We start from the raw sequence: 25,442 nt of genomic DNA, 5'->3' as shown, positions 1-25,442 counted from the left end.
GTGTAAGGTGGGCCCCCATCTAATATGATGGGTGTAAGGGGAAATTTGGACACAGACACGCCCACAGGGAGAACACCATGTGAAGATGGAGACAGGGACTGGGGTGACACATACACAAGCCAGGGGATGCCAGAGGTTACAGCAGCTGCCAGAAGTACGGGAGAGATCCTGGGACAGAGTCTCCCTCCAGCCCTGCCGACACCTTGAACTTGGGCTCTGGCCTCCACACTGGGAGACCATACATCTCTGCTGTTTAAGCTGCCCAGGGTATGGTGCTTTGTTATTGCAGCCCCAGGACACCAACCCACCCCCTAAAAGGCCCATGTCTGAGAGAAAAGTGCTCTCTCATGGTCTCCCCAGCTGATAAGGAGGACGGTCCAGTCCCAGGGCTGCTCAGGTGGGCTCATGTTGAGAACAGCTGCCCCAGAAGTGGCATGTTTATAAACATGGAATACATATTGATTTACAATTTATTGTTCCTGCAAGTTTTAACTCTAAATTTTTAAAATAAGTGTCCCAGATGTTCAGGCAAAAGGAAAATGATAACAAGTCGAGATCAAACTATTCAAAAAGAAATGGGGAGTGTCAAAAATAGCACTATGTGGGTAAATACGCAATAGTCTTTTTTCTTGTTATTTTAACGTCTTTAAAATGGTTTAATGTTGTTAAACGTTTTCATGTTTAATGCTTTAAATGTTTTAATGTCATTGAAATCAATGAACTATATTGTGGGTTTGTAATAAATGTAGAAGTAAAATGAATGACAACAGTAGCACCAAGGCTGGGGAAGGAGGAATGCACGTCAGTTTATGCTGTACATGAGGATGAGGAATAGTATCACCTAAAGGTGGAGTCTGATAAAACAATCTGTACCATAAATAGCAACATAGATTTACAGCAAATAAGCCATCAAGGCAGATAAGATGGAATTGTGTTCAATATAGAAGGAGAGAAGTCAGGTACAGTTACATGGTAGTTGGGGTGCTGGGGCATGTGGACGTTCTCATCTGGTTGCTTCTATTTTCTCAAGAAATAGAAGCAAGGTCATCAGTGGAGAGTGAACATTCATTCATTCGTCCATCACATAAATGCTATGACTACCTACTCGTGCCCAGGACTGGTCTAAGAACTGGGGGAACAGCAATGAATAAAATGCCCTCGTTGAGTGTACATTCTAGGGGTGTAGACCGACAAACAATCGCAAGTCTTTGGTGCTATGAAGGCACATGAAGCTGGGCACAGTGACGGGGAGTGCCAGGGCCCATGCCTCGCTCCTCGAGGACTGGGGAGCAGAGTCAGGGCTGCAGGTGGCCTGGGCTCCTGGGCTCCTCAAATGGCTGAGGAAGCAGGCGAGCAGAACATCCTGGGGCTAATCCTGGTGGCCTGGTAGATGGAGGTGGTCAAAGCTGTGGCAGAGGTAGGAGGTGGGAGAAGATGGAGGAAGAGACGAGGGGGTGGGCCTGGCCGGGGTCTCACAGAGCTCTGGACCCCTCCTCACTCCTGCCAATCACGTGTGGAGGCCTTCAGGAGTCTTATCCGGACCCGTGGAGCTTCTGGGCTGTCTGGACTCCTGCTGTGGAGAGGGCTGGGGCTGGGAGGGGTGGTGGGAGGGGTGGTGACATCTGAGAAAGCAGAGGAGGAACAGGTGAGTTCAGGGAGTAGGGGAGCAACTAGAGCCCCGGGGCCCACCTAGCATTGGTGGGGACCCATGCAGAGGGACAGGTCAGCATGTCATGCCTTTTTCTTGGATACGTGCTTCTGCGGCCAGACCAGGTGAAGGGGTGATGACAGTTGGCTTGGAAATTGAGGAGAGTGACAGGAGTTTTATTTGGAGCGGAATTAGGACTATAGCCCAGGAGACAGCATTTCAGATAGCTCTGAGAAACTGCTCCAAGGAGGCGGGGGGGGGGTCAGTATATATGTGATTTTAGCGAAGGGGGATATGCAGTGAAGCACACATGTTGGCAGAGACTTGCTGCTCGTCACGAGGAGCAGATGTCTGTAAATGATTTTAGTGCTTTTCTAGATACGAGGAGATGCAAGAATTGCACTCATAAAATCTTCTCCTGAAAATATCTAACCATCTGAAGAACTGTTCTGTAAGTTTTTCCCAGAGCACAGAGGGCCTCATTCCTGATCTCCACCCTGAACTCCTTTCAGGGGGTGTTGAAAGTCAGCAGCTGCAGCGGCTCATGATTTAATCCTTGTTGAGACAGATGGCAATTGCCAATTTGTAGGTGACAGTGGTGATGGACAGGGAAAGCGAGGCTGGGGGGGGTGGCAGTGAGGACAGGGGAGAGCGAGGGACCAGGAAAAGTTCTCCTAAAGGCACCTGACTGAGGGCATGATGAGAACTTGAGTTACTCAATCTCCCCAACTGCCATCCAATAAAAGTCTTATTATCTGTCTCTCGGGAGTGCTAGGAGGAAGTTCAAGTTAAAAAAAACACCAGTGACATTGTTTCAGATATGAAAGAAATGTACAACTACAAAGAGAAGATGCTGCCCTGTGAGCTTATGGAAATGAGGCCCATCCAGAGAGCGAGAGAGGAAAGGAAACTGAAAAACGAAGAAGCCAATTGTGTCTCCTCCAAATCTGGATGCTTTTGCAGCTGCCCAGAACCTCGGCCCCGCCCTGGGTCGGGGCGCTCCCGAGAGCAGGGAGCATCTGACAGCTCAGCTTCCACACAGCATCTTGTTGCTTCACAGTTTCTTTAATCCCATCTTATCCAGGACAGACAGGTGGGGTTGTCAGATGTACAGGATGAAAGGATTTGGAGGAAAAACAAATAGGAACTTGACTAAACAGAGCAAAGATACATAAATGTACGATCTTAATGACACAAAACTGGATGCTTAGTTGTGTAGAAACACAAACGAAAACTAGAAGGACCCGTCAAACTGTAAACTGCTCGTGATTACGGATGACTTTGTCGTTAGCTTCTTGTGCTTTTCGGTTTCCTATTAGGGGCATGTTAACTTTTAAGAAATAGATGTTATTGTAAAAATCTTTTAAAAATGGCTTCATTGAAATGTTTTCAATGATAATTTAACAAGTCAACTGAGCATTGCTCTGAAAAGCACTAGCCCAAAGAATTTAATGCATTACTTTAATCTCCATGCAAACTGACCACAAACAATCATTTAACTAATGTCTAGCTGGAAAGAGACATCCACACTTTTTTTGTTCTTCTGAAAACCATTTATTTACAAAACCAATTGGTATGGGCAGCTGAGATCCTAGAAAGTGGAATAATGAATCACGGAATGTCAGCATATTCAAACATTCCACTGTGCTTTTCTGGCTACTGTTCTCTGCTAACAAATCTAAATAGCCAGTTAATTCGTGTACATTGTTGCTTTTCCTAAAGCAAGTTATCTCATCTCTCTTAAGAGATCTCTAAAACCTCCCAACCTTTGCTCTCTTATTTTTCTTTTCTCTCTCCTTTTTTAATCAAAATCATTTAATGAATGAATTATAACTTTGTGTGGCTCCATATAGTATTCATAAGAATAATCATCGGACAACTTCTCTTATAATTAGAATTTTCATCTCTTACACAGCTCAAAATTTCCAATGCCTACTGTAATACGTTTTTGGTAGATGAATGTAACTCATTTTGGCACCATTAAAACTGATGAAAATTCAAAGAAGAAAGCCACAAGACCATCTACACTGAAATATATACTGTTAATCTGTGTTTGAATTGTAAAGACCTTTCAAATCCAAATTTATAAAGTCCATAAAAAAGCAAAGATAAATACCAGTTATTTTTCATAGCCCTCAAATTAATGACTTACAATTGCCTTCTAATAATTTATAAAATACATTGATTTAAATGTTCATTTAATACGATTTATTAGTACACCCCTCCATGGGATATTATTTTGAAATAACATTTAAATTGTCTCCATCGTTAGTTTGAAGGGTTAAATTCCTGCATCGCAGCATCTATTTACACGATGTTGGCTGACATTTATGGACCCGCATCTCCCCTTTCATCTTCCAGATGGCATTCTTCTGAAACTCGCGATCATTTTTCACACGCTCATCTGTGTGTGATCTGGGGTCAGAGCCTGAGATAAGAATGTCACTGACTAAGGCAACACAGGCAGTGGAGGAGCAGATGGTGTGGATTTTCATACGGAAACGTCGGAACGCGACGTCTCAGCTCACAGAAGGCGGAGATGATGCTGAGCGCTGCTTCCTCTCCTTGAGGCATCTCAGCTCACAGAAGGCGGAGATGATGCTGAGCGCTGCTTCCTCTCCTTGAGGTCGGCTGCTGACTCTGCGCCTTGGTGGGGAGGGAGGCACGACCTTCTGAAGCCGGCTGGGGGGCTGCCATTCTGCAAAGGGGCCCACAGGGAGCTGTCCTCTTCAGCACTACTCTCCAGCAGCAAGACCTGGCCACCCAGACCTGGACGGCAACTTGACCCTCAGAAGAGGTGGGCAGACCAGGGTGTGCCAAGGGTCCCATCCATCCACCCAAGATGGGCAACCAAAGGGAAAGCGGTCCCCCTAATATGGCCCCTCAGAGGTTCAAGACTGTCTGGCCCCAGAAATCAAACTTAAAGAGGTCTTGCTCAAAATCATAGGTGGATTATCCATGACTTGTTACTTTAATGACCTCAACTGCCTGCCTCGTTGGAGAGACTCTGTCACTGGTTGGCATCAGCAAGACTGCACAGAGCAGCCTGTGAAACGAAGAGATGCACGGCACGGGCTTTGAGAGTGACGGGCTCAGCAGACGGGGGTCACTGCCTTCACATGGGATCAGGGCACCTGCTCCTTGCTTTGCCAGTGGTGACCCGCAATGAAGGGAAGAGGATAGAGTGAAAGGATTGATTTTAATCAACCTTCAATCGAAAGGTGTATTGAAGTCATTCTAAAGCTCTTCACCAGGTTTAACTTCCAGCTAAAATTCACAGGAGGAATATCATGAAGATGCTCATAGGTTTCAGTGTTTGGGGGTGAAGGGAGAGAGGAGTGAAAAAGAATAATGCCATGGAATGATAAGAGATACAGTTTGCCGTAGACTGGGAAACAGCATGCAATTAACACACTGCCAGAACCACATGACGGGCAGTCAGATTTCTTCTTATCCTACTCCCCTTGACAATAAGGGTACAGCTTTGAAAAACAGCATAGGAGTGCCCACTCCATGCAGGACCTGAGAACACCCTGTGCCTCTCCCCACGCAGCCTCTGCCCATCGTGGAAGCACCAGGAAAATCTGTAATGTCAAGGAACCCCCGTGAGCACAGATTCTAACAAGTTCTCTGAACCATATCGCATAGTCAAGGGTGGTTTAGATCCTAAGATAGGGTCACTCTGAACTACTGCCAACTACTCTCTCCCCTACCACCCTGTCTTAATCTCAGAAAAAGAACTGAAAATTTTATTATATTTCAAGAAGTGTCAGTACAGCTCCCTGTCAACTATATAGGTAACTGGGAACTCTTAAGGTATAAAATGTCTTACAGTTCACGTGGCAGGTTCACACACACACACAGAGGCAAAGGCAAACACACAGGCACACTCACATGCACACACATTCACACAAAGGCACAGACACACACACACACACAGGTGCACATACAGAAACACACAGACACAGAGACACATGCAGGCACACACACATAGGCACACAGAGACACACAGATATTCATAGGCTCACACACACATAGGCTCACACACAGGCACACACAGACATACACAGGCACACACAGTACACATAGGCGTGTGCACACACACACACACACACCATCCAGTCTTGGCCTCCTTGAGTCTTTCTCAACACAGCAGCCAGAAGGATTCTTTCAAAACTAAGTCAGATCACATCACTTTTCTGTTCAAAACCATGTTATTTGAGAGGAAAAACTGAGGCTCTTACAATGACCGGCCTGGCGCCCACGGGCCCTCTGCCTGCATCCGCAGCCGCTCTGTGCCTGGTCCCTTTCCTGCAGCCACACTGACCCCCTCACCGGTCCTCAGACACACCCGTCTCCTCCCAGCTCGGAACCCTCTAGCTTACCATCCTTCTGGAATAATCTTCTCTCAGATATCCACGTGGCTCCCTCAAGTCATGGTTCAGTGTTTGTGTGCTTTTCCTGAGAATCCTATTTAAAAGTTCCCCTGGGGAAGGACCTTCAAGATGGCGGAGGAGTAAGACATGGAGATCACCTTCCTCCCCCACAGATACATCAGAAATACATCTACATGTGGAATAACTCCTACAGAACACCTACCGAACACTGGCCAAAGATCTCAGACTTCCCAAAAGGCAAGAAATTCCCACGCACCTGGGGAGGGCAAAAGAAAAAAAGGAAAAACAGAGACAAAAGAATAGGGACGGGACCTGCACCAGTGGGAGGGAGCTGTGAAGGAGGAAAGGTGTCCACACACTAGGAGCCCCTTCACTGGTGGAGACGGGGGCTGGCGGGGGGGAAGCTTCGGAGCCACGGAGGAGAGCGCAGCCACAGGGGTGCGGAGGGCAAAGCGGAGAGATTCCCGCACAGAGGCTCGGTGCCCACCAGCACTCACCAGCCCGAGAGGCTTGTCTGCTCACCCGCCGGGGCGGGCGGGGGCTGGGAGCTGAGGCTCCGGCTTCGGTCGGATCGCAGGGAGAGGACTGGGGTCGGCGGCGTGAACACAGCCTGAAGGGGGCTAGTGCGCCACGGCTAGCCGGGAGGGAGTCCTGGAAAAAGTCTGCAGCTGCCGAACAGGCAAGAGACCATTGTTTCGGGGTGTGCGAGGAGAGGGGATTAAGAGCGCCGCCTAAACGAGCTCCAGAGATGGGTGCGAGCCGCGGCTATGAGCGCGGACCCCAGAGACGGGCATGAGACGCTAAGGCTGCTGCTGCCGCCACCAAGAAGCCTGTGTGCGAGCACAGGTCACTCTCCACACCGCCCCTCCCGGGAGCCTGTGCTGCCTGCCGCTCCCAGGGTCCCGTGACCCAGGGACAACTTCCCCAGGAGAGCGCACACACGCCTCAGGCTGGTGCAACGTCATGCCAACCTCTGCCGCTGCAGGCTCGCCCTACATCCGTACCGCTCCCTCCCCCCGGCCTGAGTGAGCCAGAGCCCCCGAAGCAGCAGCTCCTTTAACCCCGTCCTGTCTGAGTGAAGAACAGACACCCTCAGGCGACCTACACTCAGAGGCGGGGCCAAATCCAAAGCTGAAGCCCAGGAGCTGTGCGAGCAAAGAAGAGAAAGGGAAATTTCTCCAGGCAGCCTCGGGAGCTGTGGACTAAATCCCCACAATCAACTTGATGTACCCGCATCTGTGGAATACCTGAATAGACAACGAATCATCCCAAAATTGAGGTGGTGGACTTTGGGAGCAATTGTAGACTTGGGGTTTGCTGTATGTGACTGACTAGTTTCTGATTTTTATGTTTATCTTAGTATAGTTTTTAGTGCTTGTTATCATTGGTGGATTTGTTTATTGGTTTGGTTGCTCTCTGTTTTTTATTACTTTTAAAATATTTTTATTTTAATAATTTTTTTTATTTGTTATTTTCATAACTTTATTTTTTTTTTCTTTCTTTTCTCCCTTTTCTTCTGAGCTGTGTGGCTCACAGGGTCTTGGTGCTCCAGCCAGGTGTCAGGCCTGAGCCTCTGAGGTGGGAGAGCCAAGTTCAGGACATTGGACCACCAGAGACCTCCCAGCCCCATGTAATATCAATTGGTGAGAACTCTCCCAGAGATCTCCATCTCAACGCTAAGACCCAGCTCCACCCAACGGCCAGCAAGCTCCAGTGCTGGATGCCCCATGCCAAACAACCAGCAAGACAGGAACACAACCCCACCCATTAGCAGAGAGGCTGCCTAAAATCATAATAAGTTCACAGACACCCCAAAACACACCAGTAGACGTGGTCCTGCCCACCAGAAAGACAAGATCCAGCCTCATCCACCAGGACACAGGCACCAGTCCCCTCCACCAGGAAGACTACACAACCCACTGAACCAACCTTACGCACTGGGGGCAGACACCAAAAACAACGGGAACTATGAACCTGCAGCTGCAAAAAGGAGACCCCAAACACAGTAAGTTAAGCAAAAAGAGAAGACAGAGAAATATGCAGCAGATGAAGGAGCAAAGTAAAAACCCACCATCCCAAACAAATGAAGAGGAAATAGGCAGTCTACCTGAAAAAGAATTCAGAGTAATGCTAATAAAGATGATCCAAAATCTTGGAAATAGAATGGAAAAAATACAAGAAACGTTTAACAAAGACCTAGAAGAATTAAAGAACAAACAAACAGAGATGAACAATACAATAACTGAAATGAAGAATACACTAGAAAGAATCAATAGCAGAATAACTGAGGCAGAAGAACGCACAAGTGACCTGGAAGACGGAATGGTGGAATTCACTCCTGTGGAACAGTATAAAGAAAAAAGAATGAAAAGAAATGAAGACGGCCTAAGAGACCTCTGGGACAACATTAAACACACCAACATTTGCATTATAGGGGTCCCAGAAGGAGAAGAGAGAGAGAAAGGACCCGAGAAAATATTAGAAGAGATTATAGTTGAAAACTTCCCTAATATGGGAAAGGAAATAGTCAATCAAGTCCAGGAAGCGCAGAGAGTCCCATACAGGATAAATCCAAAGAGAAACATGCCAAGACACATATTAATCAAACTATCAAAAAATAAATACAAAGAAAAATATTAAAAGCAGCAAGGGAAAAGCAAAAAATAACATACAAGGGAATCCCCATAAGGTTAATAGCTGATCTTTCAGCAGAAACTCTGCAAGCCAAAAGGGAGTGGCAGGACATATTTAAAGTGATGAAAGGGAAAAACCTACAGCCAAGATTACTCTACCCAGCAAGGATCTCATTCAGATTCAACAGAGAGATTAAAACCTTTACAGACAAGCAAAACTAAGAGAATTCAGCACCACTAAACAAGCTTTACAACAAATGCTAAAGGAACTTCTCTAGGCAGGAAACACAAGAGAAGGAAAAGACCTACAATAACAAACCCAAAACAATTAATTAAGAAAATGGTAATAGGAACATACATATTGATAATTACCCCAAATGTAAATGGATTAAATGCTCCAATCAAAAGACACAGAGTGGCTGAATGGATACAAAAACAAGACCCATATATATGCTGTCTACAAGAGACCCACTTCAGTCCTAGGGACACATACAGAGTGAAAGTGAGGGGATGGAAAAAGATATTCCATGCAAATGGAAATCAAAAGAAAGCTGGAATTGCAATTCTCATATCAGACAAAATAGACTTTAAAATAAAGACTATTACAAGAGACAAAGAAGGACACTACATAATGATCAAGGGATCAATTCAAGAAGAAGATATAACAATTGTAAATATTTATGCACCCAACATAGGAGCACCTCAATGCATAAGGCAAATGCTAACAGCCATGGAATGGGAAATCGACAGTAACACAAAAATAATAGGGGACTTTAACACCCCACTTTCACCGATGGACAGGTCATCCAAAATGAAAATAATAAGGAAACACAAGCTTTAAATGACACATTAAACAAGGTGGAATTAATTGATATTTATAGGACATTCCATCCAAAAACAATAGAATACACTTTCTTCTCAAGTGCTCATGGAACATTCTCCAGGATAGATCATATCTTGGGCCACAGATGAAGCCTTGGTAAATTTAAGAAAACTAAAATCGTATCAAGTATCTTTTCCGACCACAACGCTATGAGACTAGATATCAATTACAGGAAAAAATCCATAAAAATTACAAACACATGAAGTCTAAACAATACACTACTTAATAACCAAGAGATCACTGAAGAAATCAAAGAGGAAATCAAAAAATACCTAGAAAGAAATGACAATGAAAACACAACTACCCAAAACTTATGGGATGCAGCAAAAGCAGTTCTAAGAGGGAAGTTTATAACAATACCATCCTACCTCAAGGAACAAGAAACATCTCAAATAAATAACCTAACCTTACACCTAAAGCAAATAGAGATAGAAGAACAAAAAAACCCCAAAGTTAGCAGAAGGAAAGAAATCATAAGGATCAGATCAGAAATAAATGAAAAAGAAATGAAGGAAATGATAGCAAAGATCAATAAAACTAAAAGCTGGTTCTTTGAGAAGATAAACAAAATTGATAAACCATTAACCAGACTCATCAAGAAAAAAAGGGAGAAGACTCAAATCAACAGGATTAGAAATGAAAAAGGAGAAGTAACAACTGACACTGCAGAAATACAAAGGATCATGAGAGATTACTACAAACAACTCTATGCCAATAAAATGGACAACCTGGAAGAAATGGGCAAATTCTTAGAAAAGCACAACCTTCCCAGACTGAACCAGGAAGAAATAGAAAATGTAAACAGACCAATCACAAGCACTGAAATTGAAACTGTGATTAAATATCTTCCAACAAACAAAAGCCCAGGACCAGATGGCTTCATGGGTGAATTCCATCAAACATGTAGAGAAGAGCTAACACCTATCCTTCTCAAACTCTTCCACAATATAGCAGAGGGAGGAACACTTCCAAACTCACTCTACGAGGCCACCATCACCCTGAAACCAAAAGCAGACAAAGCGGTCACAAAAAAAGAAAACTACAGGCCAATATCACTGATGAACATAGATGCAAAAATCCTCAACAAAATACTAGCAAACAGAATCCAACAGCACATTAAAAGGATCATACACCATGATCAAGTGGGGTTTATCCCAGGAATGCAAGGATTCTTCAATATATGCAAATCAGTCAATGTGATACACCATATTAACAAATTGAAGGATAAAAACCATATGATAATCTCAATAGATGCAGAAAAAGCTTTCGACAAAATTCAACACCCACTTATGCTAAAAACCCTCCAGAAAGTAGGCAGAGAGGGAACTTACCTCAACATAATAAAGGCCATAGATGACAAACCCACAGCCAACATCGTTCTCAATGGTGAAAAACTGAAACCAATTCCTCTAAGATCAGGAATTAGACAAGGCTGCCCACCACTATTATTCAACAAAGTTTTGGAAGTTTTAGCCACAGCAATCAGAGACAAAAAAAGAAATAAAAGGAATCCAAATTGGAAAAGAAGAAGTAAAACTGTCACTGTTTGCAGATGACATGATACTATACATAGAGAATCCTAAAGATGCTACCAGAAAACTACTAGAGCTAATCAATGAATTTGGTAAAGTAGCAGAATACAAAATTAATCCACAGAAATCTATTGCATTCTTTTACACTAATGATGAAAAATCTGCAAGAGAAATTAAGGAAAAACTCCAATTTACCATTGCAACAAAAAGAATAAAATACCTAGGAAAACCTACCTAAGGAGACAAAAGAACTGTATGCAGAAAACTATAAGACACTGATGAAAGAAATAAAAAATGACACAGATGGAGAGATCTACCATGGTCTTGGATTGGAAGAATCAATATTGTGAAAATGACTATACTACCCAAAGCAATCTACAGATTCAATGCAATCCCTATCAAATTACCAATGGCATTTTTCATGGAACTAGAACAAAAAATTTCACAATTTGTATGGAAACACAAAGGACCCCTAATAGCCAAAGCAATCTTGAGAAAGAAAAATGGAGCTGGAGGAATCAGGCTCCCTGAATTCAGACTATACTACAAAGCTACAGTAATCAAGACAGTACGGTACTGGCACAAAAACAGAAATACAGATCAATGGAACAGGATAGAAAGCCCAGAGATAAACCCACACACATATGGTCACCTTATCTTTGATAAAGGAGGCAAGAATATACAATGGAAAAAAGACAGCTTCTTCAATAAGTGGTACTGGGAAAACTGGACAGCTACATGTAAAAGAGTGAAATTAGAACACTCCCTAACACCATACACAAACATAAACTCAAAATAGATTAAAGACCTAAATGTAAGGCCAGACACTATCAAACTCTTAGAGGAAAACATAGGCAGAACACTCTATGACATATATCACAGAAAGATCCTTTTTGACCCACCTCCTAGAGTAATGGAAATAAAAACAAAAATAAACAAATGGGACCTAATGAAACTTAAAAGCTTTTGCACAGCAAAGGAAACCATAAACAAGACGAAAAGACAACCCTCAGAATGGGAGAAAATATTTGCAAATGAAGCAATTGACAAAGGATTAATCTCCAAAATACACAAGCAGCTCATGCAGCTCAATATCATAAAAACAAACAGTTGATTCAAAACATGGGCAGAAGACCTAAATAGACATTTCTCCAAAGAAGACATACAGATTGCCAACAAACCCATGAAAGGATGCTCAACATCACTAATCATTAGAGAAATGCAAAGCAAAAGTACAATGAGGTATCACCTCACACCAGTCAGAATGGCCATCATCAAAAAATCTGCAAACAATAAATGTTGGAGAGGGTGTGGAGAAAAGGGAACTCTCTTGCACTGTTGGTGGGAATGTAAATTGATACAGCCACTATGGAGAACAATATGGAGGTTCCTTAAAAAACTAAAAATAGAACTACCATACGACCCAGCAATCCTACTCACTACTGGGCATATACCCTGAGAAAACCATAATTCAGAAAGAGTCATGTACCACAATGTTCATTGCAGCACTGTTTACAATAGCCAGGACATGGAAGCAACCTAAGGGTCCATCGACAGATGAATGGATAAAGAAGATGTGGCACATATATACAATGGAATATTACTCAGCCATAAAAAGAAACTTGTAATGAGGTGGATGGACCTAGAGACTGTCATACAGAGTGAAGTAAGTCAGAAAGAGAAAAACAAATACCGTATGCTAACACATATATATGGAATCTAAAAAAGAAAAAGAAAGGTTCTGAGGAACCTAGGGGCAGGACAGAAATAAAGACGTAGATGTAGAGAATGGACTTGAGGACATGGTGGGGGGAAGGGTAAGCTGGGATGAAGTGAGAGAGTGGCATTGACATATATACACTACCAAATGAAAAATAGATAGCTAGTGGGAAGCAGCCACATAGCACAGGGAGATCAGCTCGGTGCTTTGTGACCACCTAGAGGGGTTGGATAGGGAAGGTGGGAGGGAGACTCAAGAAGAAGGGGATATGGGGATATATGTATACATATAGCTGATTCACTTTGTTATACAGCAGAAACTAACACAACATTGTAAAGCAATTATAGTCCAATAAAGATGTTTAAAAAAAATAAAATAAAGACAATGGCAAAAAAAAAAGTTCCCCTGGGAACTACTTACATCCCTTCCCTGTCTTGTTTTTATCCGTTGTACTTGTCACCTAATTAAATATGCAAGCATTTACTGTTTTCTGTCTCTCTACTCTGTCTTGAATATAAATTCTATGAGGACATGACTTGTTTGATGTATACGTACACACACAGAGAGACATGGAGCTAGCACCTAGGACAGTAATACTTAGCAATAATGAGCATGAATAAACATCTATTGAATGAATGAATGAAAAGATATAATTTGTAAGGAAAGGCAAGATCATCCTTGTGTATCTTTCTATCTTCATTTAATACCACGTCAAGAGAATGTTCTCACGTTGTTCAATATTCTTTAAAATTAAAATTTTTAGTGTTTGTAATCTGTTCCTTCATACAGATGTAGGTAATTAACCATTTCCCTACTTTGGAGAATTTGGATTGCTTCACACTCACAAGTTATTCTGCAAACAGTACGCACCCATTCATTTACTATGTATTGATTGAGTGAGTGTTGAGTATATGCTATGTGCTGTGCTTCGTCTTGAGGCTGCGAGAGCAGCTAGGATCCGGTCCTTAGGCAGGTAGAAGAGAAGAGTGTGGTTTACGTGTGGTGAGAACCGAGAATGTGCACCGGAAACTGCTGTTCAGGGATTTATTACACCCACAGGTCACTGAGCTCTGTTCACTCTTCTGTATTTTTTCTCTTTACTCTTCAGATGGAATCATTTCTGTTTACCTATCTTCAAGTTCATGAACCTTTATTCTGCTGACTCCAACCTGCTGGTAAGACCATCCAGGGAAGTTTTTATTTCAGATGCTGTAGTTTTCAGTTCTCAGAGTTGTGTTGTTTTATATACTCTCTTGCCAATTGGATCAAACCTAGCTACTGCTGTAATAAAAACCTGAATACATTACTGATTACTTGGCTGGTAGGCATGAAAAGCAGAAGAAAAGAGTGAAATTGGTCAGACACTCCCCATCTTCCACTGAATAATAAAAAAGAGGAGGGTAAGATGGAGATAAATGTAAAGACGGTACTGTGCTGCTGGTTCACGAGACTGTTTCACTCTGCAGAGCATCCTATCTGATATGGAAGGCTGGCAGAAACCATAATGAAATCTAGCTAAAAAATGGGACTGCAATCTATGGATTAAGTGGAGGTCATTGCCTGGTAAATCTCCATAGCTCGATTGATCAACAATAAGACTTTCATCAATAAGTTTCAATCCAGTGCAGGAATCTCGTCCTGGGGCTATTCTGATAATGGGCCTAAAATGCAATGCTTCTTGTTTTAATGAAACTGACAGAATCTCTCAAAAACAAGTTATGACATATTTTTATGTATTTTATAATAAACAATATACTAAGGAAGAGAATACACTGATAATGGCTTAGCTTGCACTTTGGATGTTCAGTACAAATATTTCTAGACCCTACAGTTGCAATGCAAAGCATGATCAGAAGACATAAAATATACAGAAACCTGCATATGTAAAAGCAAAAAAGAGTGTTACTTCCAGTAAAACACTGACTTAAGAATAATATTAAATCAGCTACTATTCTTCACTCTGAGTGAGATTTTTTCTGAGATTTCCTTCTTCTCTGAGATATTCTCTGAGATTTCCATTCAAAACTAGTTTTCTAATCCAAAAAGTTCTTGCTTATTCTTATAACAATAATCAAGACCCCATGCTGAAGGCTTCAGGATTGACTTTTACCTCAAAGCCAAAACAGAATGAAGCTTCCTCCTTGTGTAGCCCACAGGCCCACAATAGCCCTTCAGGGCTGGCTGGTAAATTGAGGAGTAGTCATGAGGGCCAGACCTTCTCAGTTCCAGGTTAGACTATTGTCACATATTTTCTCCTTCCAGATAATTCGACACAAAACTATCTCAACATTCCTTGCCTCTGTCCATTTGGATCCCAAGCTTCTTAAATGGTATCTGTATCTTTATTAAGATAAAACTGAAAGAGTATGGGTGGTTTTGAAGACACGGGAAGGAACACACTTATTCTATTTCCAAGGGGCTAATATTAATTGGCCACCAAATCTCCCCCAAAGAATAAAAATGCCTTTGAGGATATGAATGTGTTAGAATTCCCTCAAAAGAAAGACGGGTGAGAGTGACATTTCCCTTTTCTATTGTTTAAAGAACAGAATATGTTTCTTTTTATCCTAATATAAAAGTTAATGCAATAGCATAATAAAAAGCAGAGATGGAATTTCTTCTGTAAGGGAATTTCAAAGAGATACAATCTCCTTTTGAAAAGCTGAAATGACTTCTAAGTGAAATCTGCTCGATACATAGGGTGAGCTGGTTTTTACCCACACCCGGCACAAGTTATCATTCACCTGACAGCTACGTGATTTGTCCATATTAGAGAGTATGGTGTGGATCTGTGAGGTTACTTTTGCCAGTATGAGAACTATGAGAAAAATTCGTCTTTAAGAGTTTTCGTTTTACTACTTAAAAAAGAACTTGGCCAGCTCAGTCCCCCTTCTTCTACGTTCAGGGCTCCATAAATTAATTCCAGTCTTTTTTCGAGGTGAAAGAAATTTCTCTGATAAAAAGTCATTGATGTTTTCACATTTTTCATCATCTTTTTAAAAAACTGTACCACAACATTTTATAAAGCCTAATTTAATGGAATGTCATGTTCTTTGTTTTACAGTGTGGCTCTGAGAACAGCCTGGCTTTTTTTGATAATGAAAAGCAGAGTTTTAAACATGGAAAAAAATAAGAAAAAAGCAATACGTTATGGAATATTAGTGTTATGGTATATAGATGCAATTATTTTTTAAAAAGAAAAATAAAGTGATCAGGGTTTTTCAGATGAAGCGTATATGGATTCATTTAAGGAAAAACCATTTTTATGGATGCCCAGCATTTTATATTATTTTTATTACAATGGCACTTGAATAGGCATAAGCCAAAGTATTGACCCTTTATAATAGCTTTTATGCAACAAATAATGGAAAGAAATATGCATAATAAGAACAGATAAAATGAAACCATTGAGATCCTTATTTACAGCATCAGCTTAATGAACGGATGATGTTATTTTGCTGAGATTCGTCTGTCTCTTAAAGATGATGTTATCCTAGGAGACAAGGGCCTGTTCCTGTGGCTCTGCACACCCCCAGGTCCACATGCTCTGTGAAAAGCTGCTTTTCTCACAACTGTTTACTTCCTGAGCCTGGAATCCTCCCGCTCTCAGCTGGTGTGAATGCATTGCTTACTCACAGACCGCCTTTGTTCTTTCTCTCTAACTTTGAGCAATTACACGCCTACTCCTCTCCACCACGATCACAGTGCTGACTTGGCGCCGAAATCACGTGGCTTGGTTTGTTCTAAGCTGGCAGTCTAGTCGATCCAGAAAATGAAGGCAGCATTTTAAAATTCTGCTAGAGAGGGAATTCTCTGGCAGTCCCGTAGTTAGGACTAGGCGTTCTCACTGCCGGAGCCCTGGATTCGATCCCTGGTCGGGGAAATAAGATCCCGCAAGCCAAAAAAATAAAATAAAATAAATATAAAATAAAACAAAATTCTGCTAGAGAATACTTCTGCAGACCCCAGCTGGATTGTCACTGATGCCCTTGCTAGCCCCTGGCTGAGGAATAAACGGCTTAAACACGTATCGTCGTGAAATCAGTTTTTCATCTTTCTCCTTGGTTCTTCCTTCTTTGCAACAAGTTCTTCTCATTTGTGGCCTAGAAAACTGCTAGTCACCCTGCAGTACCCCCCCACGAATGTCACTCTTCTGCAAAGTCTATAACAGCATAGGTGTGTGTAGACACACACACACACACACACACACACCAGGTGAGGTCAACCTTCATAGTCTGCACGTCCACAGGCCCAGGGTCAGCACTTCTCATTCCTGACCATCCCTGTTTCTATCTCCCCCAGCCCCTCAGTCTGTCCATAATCTCAAGAAGAAGGAGCCCTGTTTCTCCATCTTCATCTTACTAGAGCCAGGAGTTGACAGGCCCTCAGGAAATGCTGAATGAATGAACTGTCATGGGATGGTTAATTTTATGCATCAACTTAGCCAAGGGAAGCCCAGATAGATGGTCAGACATCATTTCTGGGTGTGTCTGGGAGGGTATTTCTGGAAGAGATTAGCATGTGAATCTGTAGACTGAGTAAAGAAGATCCACCCCACCGGTGCGGGTGGTCATCATCTAATCCGCTGAGGGATCGAATAGAACAAAAAGGCAGAGGAAAGGCAAATTCTCGTTTTCTTCTTGAGTTGGTACATCCATCTTCTGCCCTAGAACGTGGGAGCTCCTGGTTCTCAGGCCTTCAGACTCCGGGACTTACAGCAGCGGCCACTGCAATTCTCAGGCCTTTGCGCTCAGACTGAGTTGCAACAGCAGCTCTTCTGGGTCTCGAGCCTGCAGCTGGCAGGTCACATGACTTCCCTGCCTCCATGATCACATGACGCCTATTCTCCTAATAAATCTCCTCTTATACATCTGTATATCCTATTGGTCTCTTTCTCTGGAGAACCCTAACACACATCAGAATACACACCTGCTTGTAAAACTCGAAATGCAACCAGTAAATAATCAAAATTCAAAGGAACCAGGGGATGCATGCTGTGTATTCGTGGTCCCTCCCCATCCCTGCATAGACCGGGAAGATGTGGTCTACAACCATGGCAGGGGATGTGGAAATATTTTCTTCTGTTTTCAACAGATGTTTCAGGGTGGTTACTGCAGTCATGCACTTTGCTGTCGGGCAGAAGCTCACACCACGCATCTCCAATAAATCACTTATAAACTGTAGCTTGGGAGCAGGAAAACTTGCCTTGCAGTTGTTTTGCCTCCAGGCCTGGGGTGAAGATGGGGTGTGCTGCTTTCCCGGGGGTAGCAGGCCGCACAGCTGCTCCTCATCCACCGCCTCGGGACAGCCTGCTGAGACCTCCACCCCGGGGAGGGGGGCCTGAAAGGAAAGAGGGGGTGGGCTGATTGCTCCCAGGCTCCGGGGTGGCTTCAAGTCTGAGCGCTAATGCCCAGGGAGACCTGCCTGGGAACCACAGAAGAACAAGAAGGTAACATGGCCACATTTTTAGTTTCAGAAACGTTGATTGACATTTGTTGAGTGAATATATGGCATTCGTGGAGAAGACGTCTCTAAGTAGGGTGATGGTGGGGAGGCATTCTAGGGCAAGAGGCCTGCAGATCACCCAGGCCAGCCTGGTGCCCCAAGTCACCTCTATCCCATCAGTAGACGCGATGGTTGCACCTGGTCTCCTCAGCCTGCCAGGTCAACCGGCAAGTCTGGGCTGGAATCAGTCACAGGTTCATAGATACAGTATCTTTGTGTTATTGATTTATAACTTAATACGGTTAAATAACATGGTCTATGGGATGCTAATTCTTTGAACTTTGTTGGGACAAGCTTTGTTGGGCTTAATAGATGGTCAGTTTTTGGAAATGCCCCATGTGTTTTTGAAAGAATGGGTACTCTCCAGCTGCTGGGTGCAACATTTTACGGATGCCCATGGGACCCAGACCTTGAATTACATTGTTTCAATCTTGTCTGCCCTTGCTGAGTGTCATCTTTTCCCTCTATCAGTTACTAGGAGTGGTATGTTAAAACACAGGTTAGTTTGATGATTTGGGCAATCTCTCTTAGTGATTCTGTCCATTTTCACCTTATACCTTTTGAAGCTATGTATTATGTCACATAAGGCTAAAATTGTCATATTTCCCTGGTAAAATTCATCATTTTATCAATATATGTTGACTCTATTTCTAGTAAAGTCTGTGTCTTAGCCTTTATTTGCTCTAAAATTAATATAGTTATAATAGCTTTCCTTGGGTATTTGCCTTTTTCTGTCCCTGTATTTCCCAACTTTCTTTAACTTAAATTCTGAAAGCAATATTTTTACCTCTCTCCCTAAAAACAAAAAGGACTTTTGAATGCTTTAACTCTGACCATCCCTTCCCAATTTATATGCTATTGTTTTCATTAATGTGTGAATATCCTGCTTTTCCTTCATCCATAGATTACACGTTATTATTAGTGTTTCTACCTTCAGTGTCCGGACTTACCATGGGCTTACTCTTGTTTCACAAACTGTTTCCTCATGAATCTCAGACCTTCCTTCTGGAACTATTCTCCTTCCTAAAGCATATCCTTTAGAAGTTCCTTCCAAAGAGTCTGTCTGTTGTGAATTCTCTCCATTTTTGTTAACCTGAGGAATATTTATTTCACCCTCATTTTTGGAAGATAGACGTTCTGAGCATAGAATTTTAGATTGTTAATTGTTTTCTCAAAATATTTCTAAGATATTCTTCTACTGTCTTCCGGGTTCTGTTGCTGTTGAAATGTCAGTGCTCAGACTGTTCTCCATCATCAGGGGATCCGTTTTCTCTCTGTTTTTAGGTGCTCTCTCTGTGTTTGGTGTCCCTCAATTCACTATGTTGCTTCTAGAGTGATTTTCTTTTTATTTATTCTGCTTTGTGTTCACGAGTTTCTTAATCTGAACATTAGAGCCTTTCAACAGTTATGGAAAATTCTCTCTATCTTTTCAAATATTGTCTCTTTCCCATTTTCTCCACCTTCATCTTTTTATCTTTCATAACTTCCATCTCTTTCACATTTTACATTCCATGTAAATTATTCAGATTTATCTTTTAATTGAGTTAGTCGCTCTTCAGCTATATTTAATCTGTTGTTTACCCCATCTATTGAGTTTCTGATTTTAGCTATATCTTTCATATTTTGCACTTTTATTGGTTCTGGTTTGTATCTACTTTTTCATTTCATTGATAGTTTCTTGTTATAATACTTTCAAAATCTTTTATTTCTTGAAATAGATAAAAGAAGTGTATTTTAGGGACTTCCCTGGCTGTCCAGTGGTTAAGACTCCTCACTTCCAATGCAGGGGGCACAGGTTTGATCCCTGGTCAGGGAACTAAGATCCCGTATGCCATGTGGCACAGCCAAAAAAATAAAAATAAATAAAAATAAAAAATAAGGCAGTGTATTTTATATTCTAGCCTCTGATAAGGATGACATCATCTTTGTGGGTCACATTCTGCAATTTGTAGTTTCTGCTGACTCTCACTCTTGGTGGCTTGTTTCTTTGTGTGAATTGGCTGTTTGATAGTGAATTCTATAGCCCATAGGATTTTATCTGTTGAGGCCCAAGTTTAAAGTTTATTCCTCCAAATTTGCATCTTTTAGGTGCCTGGGGAATTGACCCACCTGCGACTTCTTTAAACTAAAATTTCAGCTCCTTTTCCCCATACAAAGAGTGGTATAGTGTGAAACCCACTCCCAACCTCCTGTGAATATGGGCTTTATGTTATGAATTCTTTGAGGATTCTTTTCCTTTATTCAGATCCACCCAGAGTAAGACCATCTCTTTCAGCCGGGCAAGTTGTTTTGTTTTTCCCCCAAATTTTGCCTACTGAAGAGGCACACTTTAGGGGATCTGGCTTTATTTAAGGTCCTCTGCTTTGACTCCCAGCCAGGCTCAAGCCCCCAGGTTTGTGCTCTGTCCCTGAATCAAGTGGTTTATTAAATCCAGGCTGTAAGTCACCAGGGATGGGCAGATACACCCAGGAAAGTACCATCTCCAGAGACTAGACTATTTCTCCAGATTCATGCTTGTTTCAAGCTCTGACAATTTCCTCTCCTTCTCCCCTAACCCAGTCATGCATATTAAAAGCAGTTTTCTCTTTATACTCTATCCAAAGTTTTGGGCATTCCATAGTGGGGATTTCTCCAGTCATGGTAGGGAACAGAAGAATCACTGCTTCTGCATTTCAATATTTTTTAAAACCTTACTGCTAGGTAGAGATTGGCACTGTGAACTATTTTTCCATTCTGAAGATTTCTCCTCCTTCGGTTTCTGTGACAATATTCTCTTGCCTTCTTTTTCTGTCTCTTCAAGAAAGATCACACTGTTTATTCACTTCGTCAAGCAAGCTAGAAACCTGGGAGCTGTCCGCAACTTCTCCTCGCCCCGCGTATACAGTTGGAGCTGAAATCAAACTGCACTTTCCTCCTTCTCTACCTGTCCCCACGCCTCCTCCATCTCACCTGTTGCTAGATGGGTGTCAACAGTTTCTGAGCCGTCCTCACACCTCCAGCTTTTCATCCCCTACGGTCTTCAGGTGAAGTATTTCTGCATCCTTCCTCTTGCAGACAGTGGCTTCGATATATTGCCTGCATATCAGGCTGTTAGAGGGTGGCTCCTCCCCGTGTACAGAGAGGTGAGTCCCTGACCCCTGTGGGCCAGCCTCAGGGGCGCTGGATGGCACTGAGCCACTGCTCCACAGGCGGTGATGGCCAGAGTGATGGCCCTTCATCTCACACACTAGCTCATTTCTAACGACCCTGAATTTGACAAATATGCTCCCACCTGTTCAACCATAAAATTGAGAAAAATTCATTTCACTCAGTGATGCCGTCCTCTTGTTCCTCTCTGACGAGCCCCTGGATGTACAACCCTGACCTGGAGCCTGAGAAGACTCCTGAAGGGAGCGTGGCCAGTTTCAGGGCTATAAGCTAGAAAGATTGGAGAGGCTGAAAGGATTTCAGGAATTGACAGTACCTCCAAGTAAAATAATCAATTGCCAAGGGAAGGACTTTAAAGAGTTGTACTGTTTCATACATCATTCCTACCCTCAGTAAACGCTGCTTAAGTGTTGAAGGGGTTTGTTAGGCTGCAGCCATATTGTGAAGTCTGTCTGATAAACACATGCCACCTGCAGGTGGTGCATTAGAATAGCCTGCCCTGCCACTGTCCTTTTATGTCAATTTGGACACTTAGTTAAACCTCATTTTCTTCGCTTGGATAATGTGGAATCGATGCCTCTTTCAAAGAGTAGCTGTGAGTATTAAATGAGGTGACACTGGTAAGGAATGGTGGAGGCCGTGGAGCTCTGGCACATAGTAGGTACTCAGACAAAACAACTTCCTCTCATTTCCCTCTGCCTTCCTTCTATGAACACTATCTAATAGGTGTTTCCTAAAAGCACCTATTCAATGCCCAAATATCTAATATAAAATTCCAAACTGGAGAAAACCATGTCTTAATGGCATCTCATTCATGCCAATGTCTGGATTTCCCAGTCACATGTCCCACTTTTTAGTTTTCTATTCTAGCGTCGGGTGGATGCAGGTCATGAAGGAAATTCTGGAAGGGAATGCGTTCACTGTCCCTGGAATAATCTGGCAAGGCCTGGAATCCCATGTGTGTTTGTGTGTGTGTGTGTGTGTGTGTGCATGCACGTGATGTGTGTTCATGCCTGTGTGTGCACATGTGAGTGCATGTGCATGTATGTGATGTGTGTGCATGTGTGCGTGTATATGTGTGAGTGTGTGTGCACATGTGAGTGTGTGTGCATGCATTCTCACTGATGTTTGCTCTCTGGTCCTTCCTCCCTCACCCCTCCCTGTTCCCTCCTGCACAGCCCCTGGCCCCATCAATCACAGAGATGGCACCTCGTAAACCTGCCGGCCCCTCCCAACTCACCAGATTGTCATGCAGATTTATGGAGTGACTCTGGGTGACCAGTGACGGCTGATTTGCAAGCAGCAGATGTTCACACGAGAACCAGAGCAGCAGCCTGGCAGATGTCTGTGCCAGCACTCGGGGCTGTGCCATTATGTGGAACCGACTCTTCGTTCCAGTGAGACAGGGAGGCAGGATGCTTTGTGCTTCACCTCCTCGGTCCTGTGGCCCTTTTACTTTGTCTGCAGAATTGTTTATAAGAATTGACCAAAAGAGGAGAGATTGGTTCAAGATGGCAGAGTAGAAGGACGTGCGCTCACTCCCTCTTGCAAGACCACTGGAATCACAAGTTACTGCTGAACAATCATCGACAGGAAGAAACTGGAACTCACCAAAAGAGTTACCCCACATCCAAAGACAAAGGAGAAGCCACAATGAGACGGTAGGAGGGGCGCAATCAGAGTAAAATCAAATCCCATAACTGCTGGGTGGGTGACTCACACACTGGAGAACACTTATACCGCAGAAGTCCACCCACTGGAGTGAAGGTTCTGAGCCCCACGTCAGGCTTCCGAACCTGGAGGTCTGGCAACGGGAGGAGGAATTCCCAGAGAATCAGACTTTGAAGGCTAGAGGAACTTGATTGCAGGACTTTGACAGGACTGGGGGAAACAGAGACTCCACTCTTGGAGGGCACACACAAAGTAGTGTGTACCTCAGGACACAAGGGGAAGGAGAGTGACCCCATGGGATACTGAACCAGACCTACCTGCTAGTGTTGGAGGGTCTCCTGCAGAGGCGGGGGTGTGGCTGTGTCTCACCGTGAGGACAAGGACACCAGCAGCAGAAGTTCTGGGAAGTACTCCTTGATGTGAGACTTCCTGGAGTCCGCCAATAGCCCCATCAAAGACCCAGGTAGGCTCCAGTGCTGGGTCACCTCAGGCCAAACAACCAACAGGGAGGGAACTCAGCCCCACCCATCAGCAGACAAGCAGATTGAAGTTTTACTGAGCTCTGCCCACCAGAGCAACACCCAGCTCTACCCACCACCAGTGCCTCCCATCAGGAAACTTGCACAAGCCTCTAAGATAGCCTCATCCAACCAGAGGGCAGACAGCAGAAGCAAGAAGAACTACAAGCCTGCAGCCTGTGGAATGAAAAGCACATTCACAGAAAGATAGACAAAATGAAAAGGCAGAGGACTAGGTACCAGATGAAGGAACAAGATAAAACCCCAGAAAAACAACTAAATGAAGTGGAGATAGGCAACCTTCCAGAAAAAGAATTCAGAATAATGATAGTGAAGATGATCCAGGACCTCGGAAAAAGAATGGAGGCAAAGATCAAGAAGGTGTAAGAAATGTTTAACAAAGACCTAGAAGAATTAAAGAACAAACAAACAGAGAAGAACAATACAATAACTGAAATGAAGAATACACTAGAAAGAATTAATAGCAGAATAACTGAGGCAGAAGAACAGACAACTGACCTGGAAGACAGAATGGTGGAATTCACTCCCGTGGAACAGAATAAAGAAAAAAGAATGAAAAGAAATGAAGACAGACTAAGAGACCTCAGGGACAACATTAAACACACCAACATTTGTATTATAGGGGTCCCAGAAGGAGAAGAGAGAGAGAAAGGACCCAAGAAAATATTAGAAAAGATTATAGATGAAAACTTCCCTAACATGGGAAATGAAATAACCACCCAAGACCAGGAAGCACAGAGAGTCCCAGGCAGGATAAACCCAAAGAGAAACATGCTGAGACACATAATAATCAAGTTGACAAAAATTAAAGACAAAGAAAAATTACTAAAAGCAACAAGGAAAAACAACAAATGACATACAAGGGAACTCCCATAAGGTTAACAGCTGATTTCTCAGCAGAAACCCTACAAGCCAGAAGGGAGCGGTATGATATATTTAAAGTGATGAAAGGGAAGAACCTACAACCAAGATTACTCTACCTGGCAAGGATCTCATTCAGATTCAATGGAGAAATCAAAAGCTTTACAGACAAGCAAAAGCTAAGAGAATTCAGCACCACCAAACCAGCTCTACAACAAATGCTAAAGGAACTTCTCTAAGTGGGAAACAAAAGAGAAGAAAAGGACCTACAAAAACAAACCCAAAACAATTAAGAAAATGGTCATAGGAACATACATATCGATAATTATCTTAAATGTGAATGGATTAAATGCTCCAACCAAAAGACACAGGCTCACTGAATGGATACAAAAACAAGACCCATATATATGCTGTCTACAAGAGACCCACTTCAGACCTAGGGACACATACAGACTGAAAGTGAGGGGATGGAAAAAGATATTCCATGCACATGGAAATCAAAAGAAAGCTGGAGTAGCAATTCTCATATCAGATAAGGTAGAGTTTAAAATAAAGAATGTTACAACAGTCAAGGAAGGACAATACACAAAGATCAAGGGATCAATCCAAGAAGAAGATATAACAATTATAAATATATATGCACCCAACACAGGAGCACCTCAATACATAAGGAAAATGCTAACAGCTATAAAACAGGAAATCAACAGTAACACAGTAGTAGTGGGGGACTTTAACACCTCACTTACACCAATGGACCAATCATCCAGACAGAAAATTAATAAGGAAACACAAGCTTTAAATGACACAATAGACCAGATAGATTTAACTGATATTTATAGGACTTTCCATCCGAAAACAGCAGATTACACCTTCTTCTCAAGTGCACACGGAATATTCTCCAGGATA

Source organism: Eubalaena glacialis, chromosome 1 (genome assembly GCF_028564815.1).
Source record: "Eubalaena glacialis isolate mEubGla1 chromosome 1, mEubGla1.1.hap2.+ XY, whole genome shotgun sequence".
Lineage (NCBI taxonomy): Eukaryota > Metazoa > Chordata > Mammalia > Artiodactyla > Balaenidae > Eubalaena > Eubalaena glacialis.
The sequence above is the reverse complement of the archived record's forward strand: the minus strand, read 5'-3'. Positions refer to the sequence as shown.